This window comes from Phasianus colchicus, chromosome 19 (genome assembly GCF_987193195.1).
Source record: "Phasianus colchicus chromosome 19, bPhaCol1.hap1.1, whole genome shotgun sequence".
Lineage (NCBI taxonomy): Eukaryota > Metazoa > Chordata > Aves > Galliformes > Phasianidae > Phasianus > Phasianus colchicus.
This window is the reverse complement of record NC_143454.1, coordinates 6,678,380-6,688,585: the sequence shown is the minus strand read 5'-3', so window position 1 is coordinate 6,688,585 and position 10,206 is coordinate 6,678,380. Positions and strand designations below refer to the sequence as shown.

Sequence of the window (10,206 nt, the reverse complement as noted above, 5' to 3'; positions counted from 1 at the left end):
AATTCATTGCAGTTAAGCTGATTCCTTGGTTTGTGCACACCTCAAGGCCCTTGACTGTGGCTTGCCCTTGTAATCCAAAGAAAAAAGTGGAGTGTTTTCTTTTTCTGGTATCAAGCCCCTATCTTTGCATGCACAGCCCTTACAAGGGGGAAACCCATTATGCAAAGCCTCAGCTGCAGCTCCATCCCTCCCCACCTTTGAGCTGCTGGGGCAGATTTTATGTTCAGAATATGGAGATGACGTTTCATAGTCTTTCCTCCATTTTTCTATCATCAGCAGCCATAATGTTGGCAAATATAAGGACAGACAAAAGGGACTCAGACATTTTTTTTTAATGTATGTAGGCACATATATATATTTTTCATTTTTGGATGTTTCCCTTAATCATATCTTGAATTAATGCAGGGCTTGTTCATTCGGAGCTCTCATTACCCTCTTAATTAACTGTGCACAGATGGAAAAAGTCGGAATTGCTTCACTCGAGTTGTTCTGCTAGTTTTAAAATGAGATGGCAGATGGAGGACAAGGCAGAAAGGGCTCAGCTCAGAGGTAGGAGACAAGTTTTCAAGCTGTCACTGAAACGTCAACAAACGCTCCATCTGTTTATGAGGAGCACCAGGCAGAGGCAGTTTTAAGTGCCATCTACAGACGTGAGTTCAAAGAATTCCAAACAATTAGCAGCAAAATGGAAGTTGCAGTTTCAGCCTGGTACATTGCGAGATGCACCAGGACATTGTCAGCTCAGATTGCTGCTGGCAGAGCTGGGTGCTTGCAGTGATATTCTCAGATCACAATGGGCTCAGGATCCTCAGGGCTGGGCTGGTTTGCTCAGACAGCATCCCCAGAGCTGTGTGCAAACCTAGGAAAGTAGAAGAGTTCCCAAACCCCTGAAGGAAGTGAACCTATTGAGCTCAATAAGTTACCCCAGTGAAACAGCTCTGAAGATGCACTCACAGAAAGGGAAGGTCCTCAGCTGAGGACCTCAGATGCAGACACTATTTTTGGAAAGTCTTCTTTGGTTTCAGCTTTCCAAAGGTTACCAGTGAGTGATCCTTGGGCACGGGGAAAAAAGTAGAGAAAAAAATTAAAAATAAATCAGTGCTGGACTTCGGGAAACGTGATCTGTATAAGAAGCACATACAAAGTGATGCAGGTAAGAAGGAATAAACTTCTGCCATCTCTTTTCCCATTAAAAGCTCTTCTCAAACTGCTCCAGGGGGACGTTAAATAGTTATGCTGTCAGAAATAACATGCACATGCTGATCTTAATGCGGGAGGGCACTGCACTGTTCTTACTGTTTTAGAAAAGCAGCAGTGTTATGTAAAATAACCATGTCAGGGCTACGTGTAGTACAGTGGCAGTGGATATTTAAATAACCTCAGAAGCCTACAAGGAACACATCTGTTTCCTCACACAGAAGCCAACTTATGCAAGCAGTATGCATCTGTATCTAGGCTTCATTGGTTTAGATATGGTTAGCAGGCATGGTTATTTGAAACTGAATTGCACCCATGTGGTTTCCATGCAGTCAGAGATGCTAGAAGAAGTTTATATTTAAAAAATTTTGCACAACTTCCTGTCATTCTTTTCTCTGGGGACAACAATGTATGTTAAGTGATACGAAGATCCAGGCCTTCATCTACAGACCTTCAGTCTGTAGCCAGTTCAAAGCCAGTACGGGCTACAGTACTGTTCAGTTCAAAGCCAGTACTGTGGACTTGAGTTCTAACAAGCTTCAGAAACGTCTGCCTCAGCTCCTATACTTTTTGAAGCCTTTTGTTTTAAAAATTCAATTATAATTAAGAGTTTGCAAACACGAAACTGAAGTGAGAAACACTTTTTGAGGACATTCCTACCAAAAGCCTGAATGCTTTCTATTTTCTTTTGATACAGCCTGATTCTGAACCTAGCTTTGCTTAGAGATGGAGAGCGTAGAGTTAAACCCATGTCTGAACTAAGACATTAAGGTTCTTTCAGCAGGGTGAGAAGATCCATACGCCTAAGGGGAAATCATCACCTCCATTTTGCCTCCAGTGCAATTCATGCAGCGTCCAGGTCCCTGAATGCCATCACCATCAAGTGATGCCCAGGCTACAGAGATAATGCCTACTGAGAACTAAAAAGTTCAGTCGAGAGCAGCCCACTGCAGGTGACACCAGGACACTACAGCCACCTGCAGTGCACCAGAGGGGAACCTGGAGATGGCCCTGCCATAAAGAGGATGGAAAAGTGATTTTCTTCAGGCTGCTGCCTAGGGAGCTTAAAAAGCACCAATCTCATGAACCATTTTTCTGTAGGAAGGAGTAAAAAGCAAGAAGAAATAAAGGCAAGGCTAGGATAAGAGCAGAAGTTAATCTCTGTGCAAGTTCTCTGTCTGACAAGAGAGCATCCTTCCCAGGGGCTTCTTATCACAGCCTCAGTTCCCTCAAGGTCACAGATCAGGCTAATTACACCCTGATAAGCACAGTCCTTGCTCATCTGCAGTTAGATACTGAGGTTCCTCATTTTCTGCTCTGAACATTGGGACAGCTTCACCAGCCCACAGCACTCGCAATAATAAACTTCTCCAAACTGACTGCAGTTCAAAGGCATGACAAGCAATTCTGGTATGAACATTAGCACTCCTAGTACCAAATTAGGGCCGTGAGATGCCAGTATTTTGGAATGAGATGCTCTCAAGGGCTTCTTGTGGCAAAACCCTTCAATCCATGCTACATAAGCAACAGAAAAATGAAACCCAAATGCACACCAAACCCCACAGCATCTGCTGCAATTATCCTTTTCGGTCTTGTCAACAAAACTTGAAGTGCCCCATCACAGAATCACCTGCAGTGATAGAAAGGAAAAGGTTATTTCCTTGTCCTGGGAACCCTGCATTGAGCTGAGAGATGAGTCACTTCATAGGCTGCCCATATTTTTGGGAGCTCCCTGTGCTGCTTACAAATTGATCCATAATAGTGGATCACAGAAATAGAATGTACTGTAGAGTCCAGATGCATTCAAAATCTAGGACAGACCCCATAGATCCCACAGCAGCTGTTCTCCTGCCTCCCAACGCACTTGCACACAAGGGCTGAGGATGGGATTTCTTCCTTAACCATTATCAGCTGCCCAGTTTAGCAGATATTCCCCTCAAGGATGCTCTGTGCGGAGGCCCTATGGGAATCCAACCCAACCAGAGCTGCTCCCAACACCCACCACCACCCTGCAGCCTGCACAGGGGTCACTGGGCACTCCCTGAGCCACAGATTTATTTTAAATGAGAAGATAACAGTTTACTTCACTCTCAGTCTTTGCTCCTCTTTTCTAAAACAGGTACTTAAATCATTCCAATGAATAATAAGCATGTTCACCCAACCCAATTTTAGGCAATTTCCATTTCAGTACCAATATCATCCTCAAACATACTTTTCCCTTTATCTGTGGAATGGACTGTTCTGCACAGCACCTTAAATAGAAAGTGCTATGCTAGCTAAATGCTGCCTTTCAGCTATTACAATAAATATCTGACAGTGAAGAAAATAAGAAAAGAGGCAGGCGGGGACTGATCTGCCTTGTCGTATGCTAGCAAGTTGGCACTGAAAGCTCTGTCAGTCCATTAGCTGCTGTTAATTTCCTTGTTCTTCATGGCAAAGGTGGCCATAATTGGTGGAGCTGCTGAAAATATCACATAAATGGGGTGATTCACACTCAGAACTGTCACTGTAATAAAATCCCATTTAGAAAATGTCCCTTTCACCCAAAGGAAAAAAAAAAAGCAGGCAGAGCCTGCCCTCCCCCTATTCTCTTGTAGGAACACACGACCCATCAGCATCAGACAGCAGCACAGATCTGTCCATCTCTGAAGACCGGTCATAATTTAAAAGGGCCTTCAAGCCTGATGGCCCATAATCAGCTCAGACAACAGCTTTTATTTATGTATTTCTAGTGGGACTTGCAGACTGGATAAAAGCCAAGGAAACAGAGAGAAATATAAAGTGAGCTTAAAATTCTGGCCACTGTCAGTATCATTACAGCGTACGTAAGCACGCGTGTGGCTGAGGAAGCAATAGATGTGAAAAGAAATAAGTGAAGCTGGCCTGGAGAGAGATAGCTTGCCAGGAACCTGGCTGCTTTACACAGCTGCGCTTCCCCTTTGAGTTCAGTGCTGGACTATAATCCCACGTTTCACAGGAGAGATGGGGAGAGGTGATGGCACAACTTGACTGAAGGGTGAATCATGCAGAGATGTTACAAAGGGTTTGAAATGCTGTGATCTTGATTTTTTTGTATGGTCCAAGGGTCAGACAAAAAAAAAATCCTTTACCTTGGACAAATCTTAGTGAGATCTGTCCAGAAATCATCACAGGTATTAGTTAACTTTGGAGGAACTATGAGTTCACAGATCTGTTGGATTTCTGTCAGAATGCTAAAATACTCAAACCCTACACAAAAACTACGTGAGAAGCAGAGATGTGATCTTGTCTGGGCTAATAGGTGATGCTATACTCATTTCTCAGAGCTTAGAAACCATCTGCTATGCACAAGAATCATCCTTGATGAATTCCTGCCCAGAGCATCTCCCAGCAGTGAAGCCTCTGCTAAATTTTCCACCAAGACAGTCTAATATTTGAGGAGTTCCAATGCAAAGTTCAGACACAGGCATGCAATACTGAAAGCATGAGGAACTCAGGAATTCTTCCATAGTTACAAGAGATTCTGGAAAAAAAAAAAAAAAAACCTGAAACTGGCTGTCTGTGGTCTACCTTAACTACTATGGCAGCTGGATGGAAGCACACAGCTGGCTGCTTCGTTGCTCACTCACTGCACGTGTGATCAACTCAACAGATATATCACTAGTTAACGAATTCCCAATAGTCAAAACTAAGTATTTTCACTGGGTTACACAGGAGCCTTCACCATGCCAGAAAGATTCATGCCATGCTGACACCAAGAACCTACTGCAGCTGTAGGACCAGGTGTGTGCCCACCTTCTGAATCGTATGCCAGAAGCACAGGGCAGAAAACAACCACAAGTCAAGGTTTGATGGTGAGAGACATCTGAACATGACTCTGGTCCTTCTTAAAAGGATAAGGAGGAGGATTTGCAGTTGAGGTACGTCGTTTCCCCTTCTGACTGAGCTGGTTAGGTGAAGCCTGTCATCAAAAGGGCTGGATTTTGAGTGCTTTGCAGCCACCTTCCCTAAAATATTTACTCAGTGTCCACTGGAGCAGTTTGCAAAGCCATCAGCAATCACTAACCTTCCTGAGCAGCCTGAGTGAGCAGTGAAATGAAAGACTTCAGTAAAGCCTTCAAATAGGTGGTGAGATTAATCTTGTCAAGTGTAAACACTTCTTGACTCAGCAGTGGGGTGGGGAATGGGAGGCCAGTCTTTTTTTTTTTTTTTTTTTTTTGACATATCCACAGCTGTCAGTGTTCCCAAGTTGACTTTTACAGAAGAAAAGGTATTGTTGAGAGGATATAGGAGAAAAACTTGATGTCAGGGAGAAAGCCAACCTGCGGGGCTGTGATGTTAAGGGGCAGTGCTTGTTAGTTCTACTCAGGCAGACCTTACATTAGCAATGAAAAGCTCTCCTGGAAGGTGGCATGCAGAGAAAGGGCTCCCAGTGAACTCCCAAAGGCTTCTTCTACCTGCCTCTCAGCAAGGTTTGGCGGGAGGTGTGTAGAGACAATCATCTTTTCTTTGTTAGAGCAGAAAACAAATTGAGGAACGTCCCATCCTGTGCCCACAGGACTCCAGCCAAGAATAATCCAATCACATCAGGCAGCTTGCTCCAGATTTTAACCCTTTGATTTGAATCAAGCTTGTTACAGCCTTGCCAATCACCCAAGAGCCTGGAGCTCATCTCCAAGCCATGCCCTGCACTAATTACCAATGGCCCAAGACAAAGCAGGTCACTTCAGCACACAGAGGCAGACCCCATGGACTGCAACAGACCCGAAACACACACGGAGTTAAGGAGGCACAGACGTGCTTTGCTGCACACCAGTACTGTGATCAGAACAAACATCATACCACCAAGTGACACCACGAAGCTGAAGCTCTGGGGACTGCACTTCCCTTGCAGCTCAGTTAAGAGAGCAAATTAAGATCACCCGAATGGCACCAGGAAGCACAAAACACTGAAGTCAATGACTGCAGCAGCTCATTCCTCTCAGCATCGTCTACATCAGGCAAACAAGTACCTGCAGATCGCTTTGTAAGCAATACCCTGAAACGGGGCCTTCAGCGTGGCCCTAACAGTTGGTGCCAACTATTGTGATAGCTAGAATGAGCCAAGAAAAGCAGGAATCTGGCTTGAAACCAAGAACAGGTTCTAAAGATTAAGATATTTTAGCTAATGTGGAGATGCAGCAAGTAGAACGATACAGAAGCAGCAGAAGAGGAAAAACGAGTGATGAATGGGATGGCAGCCTTTACAGAATTCACAAAGGGACAAGCCTTGGTAGAGTTATTGTGTTCCTATTGTAAAAGGCCACAGCAGGAGCAGTCAGCAGAGGAAAAAAAAAGCTATCTTTTGTAACACTGATGACCTCCCTTCCACAAAACACCCTCCTTTCTACCAAGGTGCCTGTGGCTGTCATGCTGTAGTTCATTTGTGTATCCTTCACAAATCATGTCTTTATGATGAGCCAAGTCAAATATGACATGTCACACTAGGAATAATCCCATTTCTCTCCTTGAGGAGATGGTACAGTGAAACACAATTGGGCCCCACATCTCTTTGTATCAGGCGTGTTGTAATTTTCCTAGGTTGTCCTAAAGCATTTATTGCTTTAGTATATCCTCCTCCTTTGCAAGAGGTATTTATCATCACAAGCAATCTCACTGCAGTGTCAGTGATGGTCTGTACTGCTTTTGACTCCTAACAGTACACAAAAAAAATAACAATTCCCTAAACACTTGGTAATTGATCCATCTTTATCCTACCATGTTTTCTCCTTTTGGCAATCCACAAAGATAAGATGCAACCTTTGAGTTTCATTCATCCCTCCCCTTTATTTCACAAGTGAATTGCCATTCAAGGCTACTGGAAAGTGTCAGATTAAAGAGGAGTGATGGATGAAGCACTATAAAACAGGTAACAGCATAAAACCTCCATGCCCCCATCCCCTCACAGCACAGTATGTAATAATCACAGCAAATCTTTAAGTAGTTTGAGTTTTCTACTGGATCTTACTGCCTTTTACACTATTTTGGCAACAGAAGACAAGCACAGTTTCAGGATCTTGGCAAGCAGAAGGAGCTTAACATTACAAAGTAATTGAAGTTGGAAGGACCTCTACAGGTCACCCGGTCCAACCCCTGACTCAAAGCAAGGACAGCTTTAAAATTCCATTAGGCACGCTGATAACTGATTATTTAGGACCCCCGCAGTCTCTCTGTATAAAGACTGCTCAGGCTGGCTTGCTTTATGCTGCCTTAATCTTGCTTAAGTCAGACCACCTCTTTATGTCAGATGACTACAACATCCCTCTAGCCCAAAGACACTCAACTCCAAAAGAGCACCATTTAGTACACCTCCCAAAGGACTTCCTAAGCTTAGACAATCTTATCAGAGAGAGAGGAAAAAAAAAAAAAAAAAGCATAAAAGAAGGGAAGAAGCTCCCAAGCAAAGCCAGCAAACAGATCCAGACTAGAACCAAGACTTCATCCTCCTACCAGCTGAGCACACTTCCTTCTCTTCCAGCAATACTCAGCTCCTCAAAACCACCAGCATCCCACCAGAGTCTTTCCACCAACCAGCAAACTTTCCAGCCAAAGATCATCAGAAATCATCACTGTATCTTACCTGGCTGTAGGTGTCAGTCTCCATCAGCTCAGGGCAGGCTGGAACTCACAGCTGCAAAGCTCTGTGCATTAAGGCTCCTTACCAGGACTAACAGGACTTGGTGCCTCCTCCTTTAAAGGAAAGAGACTAATTTAATTAGCACCTGAAAACAGCAGAAATGAGGTCACTCACTTCCTGTGTAAAGCTTAATTTTGTATAATTTATTTTTACATTTTCTAATTGAATGAATATTAATTAGCTAGAGTTTAATGCAGAAGATGAAGACATTAAACTCTCATTAACAAACAGTGAATCCTATTCATCCCCAAACACTTCACATCTGCAGCATTAAGTTATCAAAGAAAAAAACTGTTATGATTTATGTCATTTTCCAGCGGAATAAAAAAGACAATGAATCTGCTTTATCAGCTAATTATCTGCAGTGTGACACATGGCTCCACCAGCACTGTTGATTGGACATGGGTCCTGGTGAGGCACTGGCATACCAAATCCATGTTTTTCCCTTTCATTCTGTGAACCCCAGAATGGAGCTGGGAAGATAACACGGGCAATATAGAATCATTAAGGTTGGAAAAGACCTTTAAGATCCCTAAGTCCAACCCCAAACCATCCCACCAAGCCCTCTGAACACATCCCTCAGTGCCACATCTCCATGGTTCTGGAACACCTCCATAGTCAGTGACTCCACCGCACTCTGGGCAGCACTGCCAGTGCATCCCTGCTCTTTCTTAGAAGAAATGTTTCCATCCTGAACTTCCCCTAGTGCAACGTGAGGACATCATCTCTCATCCTATCACTGTTACCTGAGAAAAGATATATGGCTTTACCTGAAATCCATGGAAATGGGTTAACAAAACAGCACAGCAGTGTTTTGGAGCTGGTGTCAGTATGGTCTTCCTCTGCCAAAAGCAGTAAACCTTACTGGTGGGCCTGAATAAAATCAATCTGTGTGAGTTTAGCCTGCGTTATTTAAACCTGAGGCATTATTTGTTACGTGCAGAGCAATATTGTGGAGCTCCAAGCCCCTTGGTGGGTCGCACACTAGCTGTTAGTCACAGGGCTGTTTCTCCACCAGCACCACGTGGATGATGAAGGGCAGCAGCTCTCTTCCCACCAGTACAAGGTTCTCCCACCTGCTGAAGCAGCTGCGGCTGATGGAGGCATTAGGGCAGTGCTACCATGCAGGGAAAGCCCTTAATGAATGGAGGAGAGAGCTCGGGCTGTTAGAAGAGGCTCCTGCAGCTCCTTCAGCAATCGTCCTGGTTTCCCACGAAGGAATACGTGTCAGATTCTTCACTACTTCAATTTACTTTGAATACAAACACTGGGAGATGTCACTCTGCTTCAGAAAATGGAGCGGAGCTGAAATGTACTAAAAGTATCCCAAAAAGTTTTCCCGTGATTTTGAAGCATTTCTTTGTCATGTCATTTATGATTTAATTAGTGGCAGGTTGTCAAGTAATAGTTATAATCTATAGCTGTATGCACTGGAGGAATATATCTACCTCATGCTTAAAGCAACAAAGCTATTTCCCCTGGCTCCCCCTGAGCTCACTGCTGGTGGAGTTGCCATCTGCTGATAGTTTGCAGGAATATCACCTGTTCCTTTAAGCACACTCATAGAAATGAAACAGAACGTCTTCAACATTATTATTTTATTTTTTTCTTTAATTTTCAGCAGGTTTTACACCTCAATACCTTTTTCCTTTTTCCAGCAGAAATCTTTTCAGAATGTGAAACCTGAGCTCATCTCTGAAAGCAAACATTAGGTTAAAATGTAGAAGCAGAAATAATAAACTATAAATTGTAAAAATAGCCCAGAGAGGTACATCTGAGAACCAAAACCAGAGGTGACAATGGAGATGCTGAAAAGCTTAGGGAGAAAAAAACAACTGAGATGGTGAAGTCTGTTTCACATCAACAGCAATTCAATAAGCTGGAGGAAAGGAAAGGCAAGGCAGGGAAATCCAGAAATCGGGCAGAAAACAAAGCAAAGAAAGCCCAGCCACAATGCCCTGCAAACATACCTCAGCTGAAGCAGAAAATTGAGCTGTTGATAACAAATAGGAAACTAGCACCTGAACAATAAGGGACTGTAACACGCAGCAACCTGAAAAAGCAAAATTCCTCTTTTTTGGAGAAGACAAAACACAGCGCAGCAGTTTAACCAGGCTCCAGTTTTATTGATGCGTCTGCTGTCAAACACAAACGATGCCACGTCAGATGGGACGACCAGAAAAATTGGGTGGGATCCCAGGGCAGATGGAACCGTACCTTTTCCTTGATGTGATGGCACTCAAACAGCCAAAGGGGCCTTTCACACCAGTGCTACGTTTTGTTTGAATCCAACCTGGAATTTTCTGAAATGGAGGAACTTCGAGCTGAGAGCAGGTTGGAAATGGGGGTTTTTG

General features: G+C 43.7%; 1 long non-coding RNA gene across 2 annotated transcripts; it reads right to left on the bottom strand.

The window, feature by feature from the left end:
* Positions 1-329: 329 nt before the first annotated feature.
* On the bottom strand, positions 330-8,811 carry LOC149915454 (uncharacterized). 2 transcript variants are annotated; one of them, XR_016458980.1, is made up of 4 exons: positions 8,623-8,811; positions 7,796-7,905; positions 955-1,052; positions 330-859 (listed from the first exon to the last, which is right to left on the bottom strand). It is a non-coding gene; the product is annotated as an uncharacterized LOC149915454 (long non-coding RNA). The 2 variants fall into 2 exon arrangements; XR_016458979.1 differs by having other exon boundaries at positions 330-1,052.
* Positions 8,812-10,206: the final 1,395 nt, after the last annotated feature.